At 40.5% G+C, this 15,154-nt stretch overlaps 2 protein-coding genes across 7 annotated transcripts in view; both read right to left on the minus strand.

Annotated features, from left to right (window-relative positions):
* Positions 1 to 15,154, minus strand: part of LOC141379311 (uncharacterized) — a 701,133-nt gene that overhangs the window by 442,575 nt on the left and 243,404 nt on the right. The gene's annotated exons all lie outside the window — the stretch shown is intronic.
* stxbp5a (syntaxin binding protein 5a (tomosyn)) overlaps positions 1 to 15,154 on the minus strand; it is a 178,029-nt gene that overhangs the window by 94,446 nt on the left and 68,429 nt on the right.

Here is a 15,154-nt window from a genome sequence, read left to right on the forward strand (position 1 = left end):
CTCCATGTTTGCGTAGGTTTCCTCTGGGGCCTCCGGTTTCCCCAGCAGTCCAAAGACATGCGATATAGGGGAATAGGGTAAGCAAAATTGGCTGTAGTGTATGAGTTTGTGTTTGTGAATGTACTGGGTTAGAGCTGGAAGGGCATTGACTGTGTAAAACATATGCTGGAATAGTTGGCGGTTGATTCCGCTGTGGCAACCCCTGATAAATAAGGAAAGTAAAGTGAATAAATGAATGTATCAGGCTATGATGAAATACTCATGAGTCAACAAAAAAATTCCCCCTTAGGGAACAATAAAGTATGCAAACAATTTACATTTAGGCATGTGACATTATCAAATGTTCTTGTGATTATTGCTAAAGCTTTTACCTCGATATACAGTGTCACTTCATTATTAATGATGAGGGATGAAAAGGGTTATTTTAACAAATATAATCATTTAAATAACTCCTCAGCTTTGTTTATTGCATTATGTTACATAAATGAGTAATTAAATGTTGTCACACTTTATTTTAAGTACCTTTCACTATTTACTGGCTTATTACCTGATTATTCTTAAAATATTGACTGTTTTGTACTATTCTACATCTCTAATCCTACGCAATACCAAAACCCAACTAATGCATAACTATTAATAAGCAGAAAATTAGCAGTTCGTTGAGCTAAAATTCCAATTCATGATTTATCAATAGTAAGAATACATTTTTTTTTTATTAACAATCTTTAGGCATTATTAATTTTTTAAAGTACACAAAAGACTGAGATAGCACTCAATTTACATTCACAATCTTTTCATTAATAATAATAATACATCATATATAAATAAATATAATAGCAAAATTTAACAAATAAAGTAAACGATAAAGTAAAACAAGTAGCAGGGGAGTTGGAGTTCTTAAAATGTGAAAGCAAAATCCTCTAATGAAGTATATAAATGTCTTGCCTTTTGACTTTTCGTCTCTCTTAATGTATTCAAATATATTACAGATTCTTCTTTAAACACCACTAGTTTTGAGGGAATTAGAATACCTTAAAATAGTGTGTCCATAAACATTAGTTAATGCACTAACATAAACATTGAAAAATAGCTAGTCATTAGCTCTTAAATAAAACAGATACAACTTTTGATTTTAAAGAGTTATAAAACATTAGGTAAGAAAAGTATTCCACCTATGATTAGTTAATTCTTTACAAGTTTGTAAAGACTTGTGCTGTAAAATAGGAATGAACAACAGACCTATAATAAATCCCATTCACAGGTCTCAGATTTCTCCACTGAAAATGTGATATGGTTTCTAATCTTAATTATCTTCCTTATCTGATTTTCTAGAATGAATTCAGAACGACAGATTTTAATCTCAAGTGTCATAATATAATCTTTGTGTCTGATCACATCAGAGAAATCGTTCCAATGTTCGGATCAACACTGAATCTTGCTTCAGCAGTCTGTACTCTACCGATTTTTATACATCATACTTAAAATGCTGGGGTTTGGCTGATCAAAATTCACCGCAAGACGTAGTTTACTGCTGCGAAACGGATATTTCAGCAACCTCATATAAGAGCACAATGGATTAGACACACTGGAACTCATGCCCTTGGATGTGTCTTTTAGAATAACAGAACCCTTTCAGCTCTATAAAATATGGCACACTTTGTGAGCAGGTAATGTGATGTGGAGGGATAGACTCTGCAGTTATATATGAACTCAAATGGGGATGAGGCTCTAAATGAATTTAAGTTGTTGCTGTTGTTTTTTTATGTTTTTTTATTTTTTATTTTTTTATTGATGTAAATTTTCTTTACCATTCTAATTCATTTAATTGTTTTGGAGGCTACTTAAGGTCAAAAAAAATTACAGTTTCTTGTATATATATATATATATATATATATATATATATATATATATATATATATATATATATATATATATATATATATATATATATATAAAGAAAATTAAAATAAAGAAATAAAATTAAGATAACAAGACATCAAAAAACATCTCAAACTCAGTCGGTTAAAACTAAGACTTAACTCTACCAGATGGACAACACAATGACTTCAGATATGTAATTAACTTTAACTGTATAGACTATAAATGTGCAAAATACAGAGTTATTTGCTCATTTCTCCTGAGCAAATTAGAAGACACTTGCTTCAAAACATTTTCAGCACCTTCAATTCTCTTAAGCTATGAAAAAGAGAAAATAGCATTTTCTTGTAGAAACCTGCAGGTAAGATAAGCAGCACAGAAACCATATACAATTTTGCAAATTCAGAGTCAGAATATTGATAATCACATGCTTCATCAATGAACCACACAATTTTCTTCCTACCAAACATGTCTGCGTGCAATTCATGTCATTCCCGAGGATAAAAAATGCTTAGCTGTTTAGCCGAGTTTTGCTTGCTCAACTCAAATGTGGTTTGCTGTACATCCCAGTGGGACAAAAGAGCTGGAAGTTAAGTTGCTGGAGTCCAGGCCTGGGCTTCTGCTTAATCATCCATAAAACAGATGTATTACCCAGTCTCAGATCTATCTTTAACATTTATTGTTATGTGTTTGAGTAAAACCTCTTTTTGTCTTATTCTGCAAAAGACTGATTGGATTTTCTGAAAATTTTCAATAAAAGCGTTTAAATTAAAAATTATCATAATAAGCATGCTTTCAGGCAGGTTTTTATTCACTTTTAGGTTGCACAATAATGTGTTAAAACAAAAACTGCATTAACTTCATATGAGTTAAGAGCATATAATGCAATAGCCTTTTATTTCAGAACAAATAAAAAAACAATATTGTAATTTTGACCAAATGTCATTTTCTGAATAAATAAATGCACAAATAAATAAGAAGGAAACACATCAATGAACAAATGCATGCACACACAAATGAATGAATGAATAAGGAACTACTTTTTCTGCCATTTATTCACAGCTACTTCACCAATGTCACTTTAGAGCTTGTATTTGAATGATTCTCTAGTGTAATGTCTAAAGTGATGACAGAACAGGTGATTGTGCTCATATTTTATGATTATAAGGCTAAACGGCATGAAATACTATCAGTCTACAGAGATTTCCTAGTATTTCTCTGTTCAATCGGGAGATCATGTTCTGGTTTCTGGCTTTTCTCTTAATGAATCAAACTCAGACTGGGGGTTATGAATATCAGAAGAATATACTTTATTGGAATATTTTCCAAAAAAGCAGATACAGCCTGGAGCAAACCCATCTCTAGTCTCACCCCAAGACAATCCGTTGTCCCTCAAATTTTCTATACCCTTTATCCTTGCTTCAACAGGCCTCTTCCAGCTCCTACTACTTTAACACCCCAATTTAACCCCGTCTTCCTGTTGGCTCTTATAATGTACAGATCTAATTTATTCATACACTGTTTTTTCACACACAGTTCACATTTGGTAATCATGAGTAGTATCTATGTTTCAAACTTCTAAACTGGACTCTTCTCTCCCATTTAGTATACGTCTTTTCAAACATATATGACAGTTTCAACATATGTTGTATACATTTCATGCTTTTCTGGCTGTTTTACACAGATGGTTCTGCATTGAATCCACAAGTCCTCTCTAATGCTCTTTTATGACCCCTTTGCCTTAACCTATCACCTGTTTTCAAAGACATATAATGGAAGATTCATAGGGCCCACCACTCATCCAATTTAATATGTCTTTATATAGGTTTAGTAAATAAAATCTTCAATCACAATAATTAACCTTGAAAAAGCCAAAGCAGTGCCAATACCATATTATTTTATTAGAAACACAGCACTACCACATACAAACGAAAGAGATCGACTTAGCATGCCACCTACTGTGCCAGTTTTATAATGATTCGATCAACTGCGTTTTTGTCCTCTATAAGCTCCGCTTATTATGCTGTCTCTGTCAATCGTCTTTGCTCTGCTCAGTATGACAGGTTAATGGTGTACTGAATCTCCGAAACTATAAACATTTAAAGTAAGCACTATCTTCATAAATAAACTGCATAGTTGCAATGTAAACAACTACATTATTCCCTAAAAAGCCTCAAAAGTAAATTTTGCTGTCCAACAGCTGCAATATTTGTCAAACATATGGAGTTTATTGATCTGCTGTCACTATGTGGGTGGAGTTTTTTTTTTTTAAATGAAGCAAAAAAATCAACATTTTACTTAAACACATAATGCACCTACTAAACCCAGAGAAAATTTGATTTTTCAACAGGTCAACATTCTGTGTGTATGCCTCTTTAATGTTTTCTAATATCTGTATATGTAGTTTCCAAAGCTCACATAATGCATAAATGCTAGGAGGCTTAAAAAGGTGAAGCAGTCGTTATCATTTTATGAACAAAAGGCTTGTTTGTTTTGGTGCTGTGCAAACGGCTTGCCTCTCACCCCTTTCACACTAATCTTTCCCCCAACAACACACGTGCACACACACATACACACACACACACCTGCCCCAACACTTCACACCAGCACCTTGCAGCATCATGAATACATTCATGAGTGAAAGAGTGTTGAGAGGAGTACCATGCATCAACCTCAACACATTCCCTTCGTCGGTCTTTTAGGCATACGCACACACATGTACACACACCTAACACACACATATACACAAACACACATCATAAGATAAAAAAATGAACTCAAAAAGCACAAAAAATGTTTGCACTCTTAATCATATAATTGAAATAATCTACATCGACAAAAGGAAAAAATGCACTAGACAACAGTATTAGCCTCTCTACTGTCGCCACCAACTCTGGAGCAAACATAAAAAGCATGTAATGCCACTGCCATTATTCATTCATTCATTCATTCATTTTATTTTTCGGCTTAGTCCCTTTATTAATCTGGGGTCGCCACAGTGGAACGTACCACCAACTTATCCAGCATATGTTTTACGCAGCGGATGCAACCCATCTCTGGCAAACTTCCATACACGCTCATTCACACTCATATATGGACAATTTAGTCTACCCAATTCACCTGTACCGCATGTCTTTGGACTGTGGAGGAAACCGGAGCACCCACATGCAAACTTCACACAGATACACCAACTGACCCAGCTGAGGCTCAAATAAGCGACCTTCTTGCTGTGGGGCATCGCGCTGCCGCCACTGCCATTATTTGATGTTATATGTCTGGACATTAGAAAGTGTTGCATACACATCTTATGTATATAATAATATAATAATGAATATCATACATTTATTTCCATGACTTTTTGAGATACTAGAATTTACAAAATACATCTGCTAAAAATTTGTGCTTAAATAAATTGTTTATATGCCAAAAACATATCAATGACTTTTAGAGCAAGAATAATTTAATTAAAAGAATATTAAAATACTATTTGAAGATCACAGTGCAGCCCCAACATACTAAATACTGTAATTGCCATCTTTAATATTTTTATGTTACAAGTATTCTTCACAACTCTAACCTTGTCTGGATTTTCAGGTTTTTGAGCAAAAAAAAAAAAGAAAAAAAAAGTATTATTAATTTCAAACAAAATCAAATTTAGCACAATAGATCAGAATAAGATTTTTAAATAACAACGACTGAGTTTTAAATAAATAAATAAATAAATATATATATATATATATATATACATATATATATATATACATATATATATATATATATACATATATATATATATACATATATATATATATATATATATATATATATATATATATATATATATATATATATATACATATATATACATATATACATATATATATATATATATATATATATATATATATATATATATATATATATATATATATATATATATATATATATATGTTATGCTGAATGTAGTTGAATATTATTTCAACCAAATATTGACATTATATTTTCAGAAAAATTATTTAAAACATTAAGGTGCACATTTGCATTAAACATGCTGTCTATGTAAAATTTCTAAATATGTAAATTAATACTTTTTTTATTTATAGAAACTGCTGAAGCTACTAAAATTTGAATAAATCATAAAAACAACAACAGAACTCACTGTTATGTTTAATACTGAAAGTAAAGCTTTTCCTCATGCACAATGTGAAGGAAACTCAAGGGAATGGAACTAAACCACTGTGTAGCCTTAAGAAAACCACTTATCAGTGAGGCTAATCTGAACAAAAAAACTTCAATTTGCTAGAAAGCATAAAGATTGGACTCTGGAGCAATGGAAGAAAGTCATGTGGTCTGATGAGTCCAGATTTACCCTGTTCCAGAGTGATCGGTGCATTTTAGGCAGATTTTAAAGAAAGAAAAAAGAAAAAAAATGATTGAACTCAAAAGGAAAAGGTCCATAATTAGACAATCCTTTTTTTATTAATTTATTAATTTGCACAGGGAAAATCACCTTCATCACATCACTATAATTGTGTGTGTGTGTGCGTGTGCGTGTGCGTGTGTGTGTGTGTGTGTGTGTGCGCGTGTGTGTGTGTGTGTGTATGTGTGTGTGTGTGTGCATACGCGTGTGTGTGAGAAAGAGATTTAAGGTGGCATCTGCACATGTGCATGTCTTCTCCAGATGAATTAGGCAAAATCAGCAACATCAAACAAACATTACATAAGCAAATATTTATTTTGTTCTTCATCATGTTTGGGACACTCCATTGACTTGTTTATTTGTGTATTACTGAGCAAATGGTGTTTTCTGCCCTCTTGCTGTATTTCATTAACAACTGATTCAGCATGTTTATTGCACCCATTATCCCTTTTTTAAACTACATAAGTCAGCAAAACCTGACCCACAAATAATCGCACAAAAACACACGTTCACTGCTTATTCTTCTTTTTGTCTCGAACAACCAGATACAACCACATTCACAAATATCAACAGTTCTCCACGTGTGCGAGTAAGGTGTGTGCTTGTGTTCATATGGCTTCTGTGACGGTGTGATAATGAGCTAAATGAGTGTATTAGCATGACAGACGGATGCCCTGCACTCCTGACATTTGGCTTGCTCTTTACTGAGCCTTCGTCCTACAGGGAAACACACACACACACACACACACCACACAAGCAAAGAGCAAATCCATTCAGGAACAGCCATAAAAACCTGCCAGCCTCCCTGATCATCATTATGTTACAGCACCAGGATGAAGACATTTTCATCTCAACATTGTGTCTGTAGGTCAGCTTGGAAAAATGTAAACACTGACTTTTACCAGATTCAAACAGTGTGGGAAAATGCAGCTTTGTATGCTTGAGACATTGGGTTGACTAAATATAAAAACAAGATGCTTCAAATCCAATGACAACATGTTGCTTAAGGCAAGCCAAGCGTATGAAACCCATAATTGACCAGCTGCACATGTGCAACATGGAAGAAAAGAATCTACTTTGAATGAGCACTAATTCATTTCCTCCTTTAAAGGGATAGTTCACCCAAAAATGAACATTTACGCTCCATTAACTCACCCTTAAGTGGTTCCAAACCATTTTGAGTTTTCTTTTTAATGCTTAACACAAAGGAAGATATTTTAATGAATGCTGCTGGTAGCCACTAACATCCATAATCGTAAAAAATACAATGGAGCCTTTCCATTGAACTGTAAAAGACGTTCTTTTAAACCCCAATATATCTGCAAGATGTTTTTGTTCATTTAAAACTGTGTGTAATTTAGTATGATCATAAATAAGTCCACATCAAAATAAGTTAAATAAGACTCAATATACATCATTTTCCAGTACAGTGTTGCGGCTGGAAGAGCATCCGCTGCTTAAAAAAAAAAGCTGTAATGGTTCATTCCACAGTGGCAACCCCTGACAAATAAGGGACTAAGCTGGAAAAAAATGAATGAATGAATTTTCATTAACTGTTACTGTCATCAGCGATCTAGCTACTGCAGATCGCTGGAGAACCTTTACTTTTACTTGCACAACAATTCTGCCCCACATGAACTACAAATCCTGTAATGCACCTCACACACACCTGTTCCTGTTTTACATTGATTACACTCACACAGCTGGTTGATCATGATGAATTGAATACATGGACTATAAATACACCACATTTGCACACACACACAGACACACAGTGCTGAGCCTTGTTGTCCCTGTAAACATTACAAAGCGTGTTTCCTTGTCTTGTTTTTCTGTGCCATGTTTGATCTTTGTTTTGTTTACTGATTTTTGATGTGAGCCGCCTTAACCGATCCTGTTTTTTGACGACTGTTTTAGATTGCCCTTGAGGATTCTGTTCCTGTTTCTGCTCCTGTGATTGGCCCTTGCTTGCCAGACTACTCTTAATAATAAAGATTATGCAATTGGATTGTCACCTCCGTTATCCTGCACCGTTGTGTTACATTAACATACTCTTCAGGGTGACCAGCTATCTAGTTTTTCCTGGGATAGTCATCTGTTTCATTTCATTTTCATTGTCCCACAAGAACAAATTATTCAAAGGTAACAAAGCTTTTTCATTGATTCATTTTTCTCCGGCTTAGTCCCTTATTAATCAGGGTTTGCCAGAGCGGAATACACCGCCAACTTTTCCGGCATAAGTTTTATGCAGAGGATGCCCTTCCAGCTGCAACCCAGTACTCGGAAACACCCATACAATCTTGCATTCACGCATGCAATCATACACCACGGCCAATTTAGTTAATACAATTCACCTGTACCGCATATCTTTGGACTGTGGGGGAAACCGGAGCACACGAAGGACACCCATGCCAACATGGGGAGAACATGCAGACTCCACACAGAAATGCCAACTGGCCCAGCCAGGATTTGAACCAGCAACCTTTGCTGTGAGGTGACAATGCTACCCACTGAGCCATCGTGCCGCCCCAACCAAGCTTTTCGTAGATTTACCATTAAGTCACAATTTGTTATTGTCATTTCGCCAATGCACAGAGTTGTCAAAATGTCCATTGTGTGGATTATTTCAGGTAAATAGTTAGATAGGGCTTAATTAAACATCTGAAAATTTGGCTAGCAGCAGGTTTTTATGTTCCTCTGTGTCGAGTTTCTTCAAGTTTTTTTTTGTTTTTTAACAACATTAATAATTAGGAAAACACAAAACAAAAGTTTCCATCTGGAGCTTCTTCCCGGCACTCGATACTTGTAAACACTGGCTCCAAAGAGTTCAAGCAGCCCTCGCTCCCGCCAACACTGTTCACAGCTACCAAGCCAACCAATCACAGAGCTTGTACTATGCGTTGTTGCTACATGTAGTTAAGTTTCTTGAAAGGTGCGTGCCAGAGTCGGCATCAGCCACAGCGAGGGCTATGCAACCGCGCGAAGGCTAAGCCAGAGTATACACTTATGCTTGACGCAGAAGTGTAAATCAGCCTTAATGCGAGTTACATAATACTATTACTTCTCTAAGTAACAAGAAAATTACTTAAACAAGAAAGTAATACTATTTAAGTTACTTTTTAAAAAATGTGACGTGATTTTTTTGTTTAAATAATTAGCTTTTAAAAAAATCATTGCTAAATCAAAATTAACCTAGTTACATTAAATCATGCACTTAATGAGAAAATGCACATCCCATGGGAACAGATAGAAATGAAGATGGCAGGCCAGAGCCTTACAATTCTGCAATGGAAGTATTCTCATTTCATTGAATATATATTAATCATAACCTTCAGGTACTACTCCTGTAACTATACAGGCATATTTGACACTTAACACAAAAAATAGCTGAAACATTATAGCAGACACTAGCATTTAATATGCTGTCAATGTACTGTATTTAAAATCTATTTTATAGATTTCATTTTGTTGACTGGTAGCACTGACATCTACAGCAAAAAAAAAAAAAATACTATGGGAGTCATGTGACTGCAACTGCAAAGTTATTCAAAATATCTTACATATTTTGTGTTCAAAATACCAAAGAAACTGATTTAGAACAAGCAGAGATTTAAGTACTCAAGTAAATGATCAAATTATTCATATTTTTGGTTAAGCTTACTTTAAACATTAATAAGTACAAATATGGGCTGTTTAAATCAGTTATATTTTTTGTATTTCGTAGAAGTCAGAATGTCTTGAGTGCAGCAAAAGCATTTTGAGTAACCACAGCCTAATATCTCTTTTCCACTGGAATGCTTTAATGTTCAATTTAGAGAGCTCTTTCAGAGACCACTTTTAACGTCTAGCCCAGGAAAGAGCATTTTTAACAGGCTGCTCTTCTCTGCTTGTTGTAACATCTTCTGACAGCCTCCTGTCAGGACGTCAGCTTGTGTGATGCCCACGCTGTCCTGACAGTAGGTCAAGCTACGTTCCTCCCAAAAATACACTTTCCAAAAGAACCATCCTTCAAAAACACAAAGTCTTTTGCAGGGCTGTGCTTGTTCCTGGAAATGATTGTCAATGAGCGTATGCAGCATTGCCACATTTACATAAAGTCTTACTGAAAACACTTCATGTTAATATAAATTAGTTGATTCTTTGTAGCTGTTCATAATATAAATACAGCAATATTAAAGGAACTGCATCAGACTTGCCTCACTTTAAAATAAAATAAAACGTGTAAATAGGGATGACACAGTGGCTCAATGGTTAGCACTGTCGCCTCACAGCTAGAAGGTCGCTGGTTCGAGTCCCAGCTGAGTCAGTTTGCATGTTCTGTCCGTGTTTGCATGGGTTTCCTCCGGGTGCTTAGGTTTCGCCTACAGTCTAAATGCATGCTGTATAATTCAGTTGAATGAACTAAAATTGGCCGTAGTGTATGTGTATGAATGAGTTTGCATGGGTGTTTCCCAGTGATGGGTTGAAGCTGGAAGGACATATGCTGGATAGGTTGGCCATACACTTCTGGAGATCGCGAATTATGTAGTGTAGCGAGCCATGTAATACCACGTCGCCCTGGGCACAAATCCACACCAGCTGGATCTCTCATCAACCTCGGATCGCGCACAGCTGGACCTCATCAGCCAGGGAGAGATATAAGCCAGCCCCACACAGAAGGAAGTGAGCTTCATTACAAATGACTCCCTGCGCTAACGCTTGTCTCTCTCTGTCTCTCCCACAGCCGAATCCAGCTCGTGACCGATCCAACACCATCCCTCTCACCAGTCTTCACCTTCTCCCCGGAGCACCTGAGCACGCACCTCTAAGAAGAGCACTCATTCACCCCTTTATCACTTGTAAATAAAAGCACCCTCCGGGGCATTGTTTGTAACTTCATCTACGGTGTTTGTGTTTTCCCTCTGCCTCGCTACAACTGGTGGAGAATGCGGGCATTGCAGAGGGAAAAATTCAGAAGAAACACTCACCATTAAGTAGAAAATAACCGCTGAATTTTTCTCTGTGTTTGTTACAGACAGGCATCCGCTCTCTCTCTCTCTCACGCTTCCTCTTACTCGGCTGTCAACATCCCGTCGCCATGTCGGTGGAAGAGGTACTGCTCCACCTAGCGGAGATCTCCAGCAAACAGAATTCCATCTCTGAGCAACTTACAGCCAGACAGGATCGACTGGAACAACAGCTCCGCCAGGTGGCCAGACACCATCCGACTCCCGAAGTGAGTGCGCATCATCATCTCACTAAACTCAGCGACCTGGATGATATTGATGCATATTTACATACATTTGAGGTTATTGCCGAGAGAGAAGGCTGGCCAAAAGAAAACTGGGCGAGAATGTTGGCTCCGTTTCTCACAGGAGAAGCGCAACGAGCATATTTTTCACTAGAGACACCTAAAAATGAAGATTACAAAGCGTTAAAAAAGGAAATATTAGCCAGAATGGGGCTATCCACAATCAGCGCAGCCCAACAGTTTTCCCAGTGGTCTTACGACGAGAAACAACCCGTGAGAACTCAAGCAGCTCAACTTTCTCGCCTGGGAAGGCTATGGTTATTGGGAGGAGATCCCTCGGCGGTCCAGGTCGCTGAGAAGGTGATCATCGAGAAGATGATGCGTGCGTTACCCCGACGTTTGCGAACACTCACCAGCATGCGAAATCCTGAGTCACTGGCCACCCTGGTGGAGGCGATCGAGCTGGCTGAAGCTCACATCGCCCGAGATAATGGGGAGAGAGCGGCTCTGCCACCCCGGAGGGTAAGTGCACCTTGGCGACCGGTGGAGGGCACAGCGCGACCAGGCGGCAGACCAGCGGTCCCCAGCCCGATGGACGAGCCGATGCCCACCGAGCCGACGACGCACTCGACCCCGGCCTGGACAGCAGGGTGCGCGGTTCACCGCAATATCCCTCCCGAAGCTCCCACCCATAAAGTCCAGCTAGAGGGAAAAACACAAACGGCCACTTTAGACACAGGAAGCGCCATCACTCTGGTTCACCCGAAAATTTTAAAATATCATCATGAAAGCAAAGGGCGAATTCCGATCACGTGTGTGCATGGTGATACCCGCCACGTACCCGCCCGAAGAGTGACCATCGCGGCGAAACCAGGTAGCTGGCGAATCGAAGTCGGGGTTGTTCCAGATCTTCCTGTGTCCCTCTTACTGGGCAGAGACTGGCCGGGGTTCGACGAACTCCTAACTCACCACCACGCTCCATCGGCTCGTTCAAAGAAGAAGAACAAGCCACGGGCTCATCGGGACCGCAAACCAGCGCTGATGACCACCGAGAGCGACAGAGGGGGTGAGTCATCTATATCTGCTAACCTATACTTTGATCTGTTTCAACAGATAACCGCAGGAGGCGATTTTGGTAGAGCACAGAGGGAAGATGAAACGCTCAAACACTGTTGGCCACAAGTACGGATCATCGACGGTAATGAGCGACTTCCCAGCCCTCACCCCCTCCCACATTTCATTGTGGAAAATGGTCTGCTGTACTGTGTCGCAGAGAGGCGGGGGGAAAAGAAGACACTACTGGTCGTTCCGAGGACCAAGAGGGAGACGGTCTTGGAACTGGCACATACCCACCCGATGGCTGGACATCTGGGAGCGGCCAACACGGTGAAAAGGATCCGCGATCGTTTCCATTGGCCGGGGCTAGACGGGGAAGTAAAGAGGTATTGCCAGGCATGTGACATCTGCCAGAGAACGTCTCCCCAACGACCACCCCCCAGCCCTCTAATACCACTACCCATCATCGATGTGCCCTTCACCCGAATTGGTATGGACTTGGTAGGGCCTTTGCCGAAGTCGGCCCGGGGACATGAGCACATCCTTGTTATCCTCGATTATGCCACCAGATACCCTGAAGCGATTCCCCTGAGGAAAGCCACGTCATCGGCCATCGCGAAGGAGCTGTTTCTGCTATGCAGTCGAGTGGGAATCCCAACGGAGATACTGACCGACCAGGGCACCCCCTTCATGTCCCGGTTGATGGCAGACCTCTGTCACCTACTCAAGGTAAAACAGCTAAAAACCTCTGTATATCATCCACAGACGGACGGCCTTGTCGAGCGCTTTAACAAGACTCTGAAGCAGATGCTCCGACGGGTGGTGGCAGAGGACGGGCGCGACTGGGACCTCATGATCCCGTACGTGTTATTCGGTATCAGGGAAGTCCCCCAGGCCTCCACAGGATTTACCCCCTTCGAACTGCTGTTTGGCCGCCAACCCCGAGGCCTATTGGATGTGGCTCGTCAAGCCTGGGAACAGGAACCAGCCCCCCAGCGGTCGGTGATTGAACACGTACGGGACATGAGAGAACGCATCGACAAAATCATGCCCATCGTCAAACAACACCTGACCGAAGCCCAGCGCGCCCAGCAGAGATTGTATAACCGGCCCGCCCAACCCAGAGAGTTCCACCCAGGGGACAAGGTGATGATACTCATACCTACCACAACGTCGAAATTCCTCGCATCCTGGAAGGGACCATACACCGTGGTAGAAAGGGTAGGGCCGGTAAATTATCGAGTCCGTCAGCCGGGACGAAGACGGGAAGAACAACTTTACCACGTTAATCTCATGAAGAAGTGGGTTGCAGCTCCAGGTCATCTCGTTGCCTTCGCTGAAGAAACTCTTCCCGTTGTCCACATTGGTGAGCAACTCTCACCAAACCAGAAGGCGGAGCTGCAAGCCTTGGTTGGTCAGTTCAAGGATGTGTTCTCGGAGAAACCGGGCCGAACCTCCATCATCCAACACAACATTATCACTCCTCCTGGCACTATCGTCCGGCAAAGGCCTTATCGAGTTCCAGAGGCTCGCAGGCTGGCTATCGACGAGGAGATCCAGAAGATGAGAAGGTTAGGCATCATCGAACCATCCCGTAGCCCGTGGTCCAGCCCAATAGTGATGGTCCCCAAACCCGATGGCACCCTCCGTTTCTGCAACGACTTCAGGAAACTCAATGAGATCTCCAAGTTCGACGGATACCCCATGCCTCGGGTGGACGAGCTGCTGGATAGGCTGGGTGGAGCCCGATTTATCTCCACCATCGACCTCACCAAAGGCTACTGGCAGTTACCACTCAGTGAAGACGCCAAGGAGAAAACCGCCTTCTCCACACCCGGTGGGCACTGGCAATACCGGGTTCTTCCCTTCGGGCTCCACGGGGCCCCAGCCACATTCCAAAGAATGATGGACATCCTGCTGAGGCCCCACCAGCCATATGCAGCAGCCTACCTGGACGACCTCATCGTCCACTCAGAGTCATGGGAAGAACACCTATCCCGGTTACGGAGGGTGCTCTTAGATCTTCGACGGGCTGGGCTCACAGCTAATCCCAAGAAATGCCACCTGGGTCTAGCCGAAGCCAGATACCTCGGGTTCCACATTGGACGAGGTCTCATACAGCCACAGCAAAACAAGGTCAAGGCACTACAGGAAACTCCACAACCCACCACAAAGACCCAGGTACGTGCATTTCTGGGGTTAGCGGGCTACTATAGATGTTTCATACCTAACTTCTCATCCATAGCCAGCCCTTTGACAGACCTGACCAGAAAGGGGCAGCCGGAGAGGATAAGATGGACCAAGGAAGCCGACGATGCGTTCCGAGCCCTAAAGAAGTCCCTCACGTCCTCACCGGTACTGCACGCACCTGACTTCGGCTGCCCCTTCATTCTACAGACGGATGCTTCCGACTCGGGCCTGAGCGCGGTCCTCTCCCAGGTCCACGGCGATGAAGAACATCCCATAATGTACGTGAGTCGGAAGCTGACCCCCGCAGAGACCCGCTACGCAACGGTGGAGAAGGAGGCCCTGGCGATCAAGTGGGCAATCCTGGAGCTAAGGTACTATCT

The sequence above is a fragment of the Danio rerio genome, chromosome 20, assembly GCF_049306965.1.
Source record: "Danio rerio strain Tuebingen ecotype United States chromosome 20, GRCz12tu, whole genome shotgun sequence".
In the NCBI taxonomy this organism is placed as follows: domain Eukaryota; kingdom Metazoa; phylum Chordata; class Actinopteri; order Cypriniformes; family Danionidae; genus Danio; species Danio rerio.